The sequence below is a fragment of the Macaca mulatta genome, chromosome 9 (assembly GCF_049350105.2).
Source record: "Macaca mulatta isolate MMU2019108-1 chromosome 9, T2T-MMU8v2.0, whole genome shotgun sequence".
Classification (NCBI taxonomy): domain Eukaryota; kingdom Metazoa; phylum Chordata; class Mammalia; order Primates; family Cercopithecidae; genus Macaca; species Macaca mulatta.
This window is the reverse complement of record NC_133414.1, coordinates 33,462,815-33,468,051: the sequence shown is the minus strand read 5'-3', so window position 1 is coordinate 33,468,051 and position 5,237 is coordinate 33,462,815. Positions and strand designations below refer to the sequence as shown.

Sequence of the window (5,237 nt, the reverse complement as noted above, 5' to 3'; positions counted from 1 at the left end):
ACTATTCCCTGAATGGGAATAGTGCTCCAGCCTTGGGGTTCCAGGTCTGTTCCAATATATTCAAAGGGGTCATCCCCAGACCAGATTAGGGGCTCAAGGGCACTCCAGGGAGGGTCAGCTCAGAAGTCTGTGGTCCTTCCACTTCCTGACTGAGTTTCCTCTTTACAGAGCCCTCTTTCTTCTTCCTTCCACTACATAACCAACACACAATCAGGGCCACTGCTGATCCCTCCTAGACCAATTTCAATCCATGAGTCATCTCTAGGACTGACCCCATTCCCATGCAACACTCAGGAGTTGAGCTGATCCTCTTAGAAGTACAGTCCTTGATATATAGTCCTTGATTCTGAAAGCCTAGTCTAGCTCCTAGAGGTGGCTTAAAGGAATGAAACAAACATTTTTCATTTCCAAACTTCTATTTCCTATATATATTTGGGCCAGGTGTATAAGAGAGACTCACTAAATGTGTGTTAACAAGCTGAATAGAGTTTCCACTCTGATTGACTCAGAAATGAAGAGCTCACAAGTTCAGAATGTGTCTGTGACCCCCAGATAAGTCACTTGGCCTGCACAGCTGGAGACTACCCAAGAAATTCCAATAAAACAAATTGCTTGCCCTAAAAATGGAAGTGTTCCATTTTTAATGTTGTAAAAGAAACAAGTAAATGCTTCAGAGCATACAGCCTTTAGGATGGCTAAGGAACCCAACATTATGATGACATTAAAGCTTTAAATGAGAACTGAGACTCCTCTGAAAAGTCTTTGAGTGAAAATTTTTATTGCTGGTGTTCCTGGGATCCTTAGATAACAGAGTTAAAATAATTTAAGTGTGGTTATGGCAACCCTGATGGCTTTCATGATTTTGTAGATTGCTATGATATGGGTATGGTTTGAGTTTATTTTCCCAAAAAACTGATGTTGAAATTTGATCTCCAAAGTGGCAGCGCTGGGAGGTGGGGCTAGTGGGAGGTGTTTGGGCCATGGGGGTGGATCCCTCATGAATGACTTGTGCTGTTCTCGCAGTAGTGAGTGAGTTCTTGGATTAGTCTTGGATTAGGTCTCTTGGGAATGGATTAGTTCACAGAAGGGCAGGTTGTTATAAAGCCGGGACATCCCTTAGGTTTTGCCTTTCTTTACACATGTCCACTTCACCTTTGACCTTTCCACCATGTTTTTTTTTTTTCTTTTGAAAAAGAGTCTTGCTGTGTCATCAGGCTGGAGTGCAGTGGCACGATCTCGGCTTACTGCCACCTCTGCCTCCTGGGCTCAAACGATTTTCCTGCCTAGGCCTCCTGAGTAGCTGGGACTACAGGCATACGCCACCATGCCCAGCTAATTTTTTGTATATTTTTTGGAGAGATGGGGTTTCATCATGTTGGCCAGGGTGGTCTCGAACTCCTGACCTCAAATGATCTGCTCACCTTGGCCTCCCAGAGCACTGGGATTACAAGCTTGAGCCGTCACGCCCAGCCTCTCCATCATATTTTAACCTACCATGGGCCCCTCATCAGAAGCCAAGCAGATGCTGGAGCCGTTCTTCTCATACTTCCTAGCTTGCAGAACCAACTAAATAAACCTCTTTTCTTTATAAATTACCCAGGTTTAGTTATTCTGTTATTGCAACAAGAAAGGGTTAAGACATAGGTGATCCTCTTTCCTTGCCTAACGCAGCCATGGCTCATAGTCCCAAGAAGCATCTGAAGCAGGTAGCAGCTCCAAAGCATTGGATGCTGGATACATTGTCCAGTGTGTTTGCTCCTCGTCCATCCAGTGGTCCCTACAAGTTGAGAGAGTGTCTCCCCCTCATCATTTTCCTAAGGAACAGACTTTAAGTATGCCCTGACAGGAGATGAAGTAAAGATTTGCATGCAGCCGTTCATTAAGATCGATGGCAAGGTCTGAAACGGATATAACCTACCCTGCTGGATTCATGGATGTCATCAGCATTGACAAGAAGGGAGAGAATTTCTGTCTGATCTATGACACCAAGAGTCACTTTGATATACATCTTATTACACCTGAGGTGGCCAAGTACAAGTTGTGCAAAGTGAGAAAAATCTTTGTGGGCACGAAAGGAATCCCTCATCTGATGACTCATGATGCTCACACTATCCGCTATTCTGATCCCCTCATCAAGGTGAATGACACCATTCAGATTGATTTGGAGACTGGCAAGATTACTGATTTCATCCAGTTTGATGCCGGTAAGCTGTGTATGGTGACTGGAGGTGCTAACCTGGGAAGAATTGGTGTGATCAGCAACAGAGAGAGGCACCCTGGATCGTTTGATGTGGTTCACGTGAAAGATGCCAATGGCAACAGGTTTACCGCTTGAATTTCCAACATTTTAGTTATTGGCAAGGGCAACAAACCATGAATTTCTCTTCCCTGAGGAAAGGGTATCCGCCTCACCATTGCTGAAGAGGGAGACAAAAGACTGGCGGCCAAACAGAGCAGTGGGTGAAATGGTCCCTGGGTGACAAGTTAGATCTTTGTACATAATTAAAAATAACGTGGCATGATTAATAGCCCAAAAAAAAAAAAAAAGACATAAGTGATCTTCAGCCTGACACCTAAGTCCTCCTGCATCTGTGTTCAGAATGCTTCAGTTATGTACTTGTTTAATTAAATAGAATAGTAAATCAAAATGTGTTATTTGTGGGGAACTTATATTTCCTGGGAGGAGTTTTGGTGAAATAAATGTTCAGCGGTTAGAGATTTTCCTTCTTGTGGCAGGGAATGGCTTTTCTCAGTTAGGCAATGATAAAACTTTCTACTATTAGGAAAGTAGAGTATAGTAACATCATGTATTTAAATGGAAAAATCAGTATAAGCTTTTGGCTTTAAAACATATGTTTTCTATCTCTATCACTCTTGAATTTGGTCCCATGGCAACAGCAGCACATTTATGTATAACAGCTTCAGTGATTGCTAAACTCCTATCTTCCCTGTTGTTGTATGTGACCACTAGGGACAGTAATTCTTCCTGTCTTTTGTATAGTCTCTACAATTTCTGGGACTTTTTAACTGTGTTGTATTCAACATTTTTCTTATGCAGATGGGTATAAGTATAAGTTGGTTTCTAATACTACTGTCTACCAAAAAGAGAAGGACTCCTAGAGAACAGCTGATTCCATGTCTTGCAGCAGGAAAAATCAGGATGGTTTTTAGAACTTCATGTCTTGCCAAAAGGCCAGAACGTCTTTAAGGATGCCAGAACAATGCTACAGGGCAAAGCAACTTACTTAAATGGTTTCCCATCATGAACAATAAACATTACTGTTAATAAACTTAGTTAGAACAAATCGAATCTATAAAAGGCCAAGGGTTTATGATACCTGAAAAAAGAACATCAGCCTAAATTATACAAAAGGTAACGTACTGGAAAAAGAATGATTATAAGGAAATATGTTTTATTTGTATTGATTTTAATAAATAAAAGAGGAAGCATGTGTGTTTTCTTTCTTTCTTTAAGTTTTTACCTATTAATCAAGTATGGATGTATAATTCTTCCTATCTGTATAAGAAAAATGTTGAATACAACACTGTTAAAAAGTCCTGGAAATTGTAGAGACTATACAAAAGACAGGAAGAATTACTGTCCCCAGTGGTCACACACAACAGCAGGGAAGATAGGAGTTTAACAATCACAGCAGCTGGTTACACATAAGATGCAAAACAATAGTTCAATAGAGATAAATGTGTCAAATGTCTTAAAGAGGAAAGCTAACTGTGCATCTCCTAGGTAATTAAACTTCTTGATAGTCCTACAGGTTATAGTGAAATACAACAAGAAATGAATAGGGTTTTAATATGAAAACAGACCAGGTGAATATATAATAGCAGAACGTGTTATCTAACACTAACCAACCAGGACTATAAAGAAAAAGTAAACGATTTGGATTTTTGCTTGTTTTGTGTTTTTTTGTTTGTTTGTTTTTTGAGATGGAGTCTCGCTCTGTAGCCCAGGCTGGAGTGCAGTGGCCGGATCTCAGCTCACTGCAAGCTCCGCCTCCCGGGTTTACGCCATTCTCCTGCCTCAGCCTCCCGAGTAGCTGGGACTACAGGCGCCTGTCCCCTCGCCCGGCTAGTTTTTTGTATTTTTTAGTAGAGACGGGGTTTCACCATGTTAGCCAGGATGGTCTCGATCTCCTGACCTCGTGATCCACCCGTCTCGGCCTCCCAAAGTGCTGGGATTACAGGCGTGAGCCACCGCGCCCGGCCTGTTTTGTGTTTTAGAGACAGGGTCTTACTATATCGCCCAGGCTGGAGTGCAGTGGGGTGATCCTAGCTCACTGCAGCCTCCAATTCCTGGGCTCAATTGGTTCTCCCACCTCAGCATCTCAAAGTGCTGGGATTGCAGCCATAAAAAGAATGAATGAGTTCTCGTCCTTTGCAGGGACATGGATGAAGCTGGAAACCATCATTCTTAGCAAACTAACACAGGAACAGAAAACCAAACACCACATGTTCTCACTCATAAGTGGGAGTTGAACAATGAGAACACATGGACACAGGAGGGGAACATCGGACACCGGGGCCTGTCGAGGGGTGGGGGAGAAGGGGAAGGAGAGCATTAGGACAAATACCTGATGCATGCGGGGCTTAAAACCTAGGAGACAGGGTGCCGCAAACCACCATGGCACATGTATACCTATGTAACAGACCTGCAACTTCTGCACATGTATCCCAGAACTTAAAAAAAAGAAAGAAAAGAAAAGAAAAGAAAGAAAGAAAGAAAGAAAGAAAGAAAGAAAGAAAGAAAGAAAGAAAGAAAGAAAGAAAGAAAGAAAAAGTGCTGGGATTACAGACATGAGTCTCCATTCCCTGCTCAAAGTAAACTATTTTGAAGGAAGATAGCAAGTTGCAAAAACTAAAACACAGGCTAAAAATGATCTTGAAAAGTTTTACTGAGATGTTAAGTGGAGCTTTACTATAAACAAGAAGTTCAGCCCCATGACCAGGGATCAGATTTGACTCACCTAAGAAGCCCTCAAGTCCTGTGCTCTGGAGAATAATCTTTGATAAGCCACATCTTACAACCTTGGCTGTTCTATGGAGTATTTTTCTTTTGGATCTGGTAAGATTACTGCAATCCTGGGAATGTATCAAAAAAATTGTTACAAAAACTCAAGATGTTATTAAAATAAAAATAACTATAACCCAAAAAAGGTAAAAAAAATAACTACAAACATAATAAAGTTAGCTAGTTATTCTGATGTCTCAAAAATAATTTA

The 5,237-nt window shown here is 41.5% G+C and overlaps 1 pseudogene; it reads left to right on the top strand.

The window, feature by feature from the left end:
• Positions 1 to 1,650: 1,650 nt before the first annotated feature.
• On the top strand, positions 1,651 to 2,530 carry LOC144331102 (small ribosomal subunit protein eS4, X isoform-like; annotated as a pseudogene).
• The last annotated feature ends 2,707 nt before the right edge of the window (positions 2,531 to 5,237 follow it).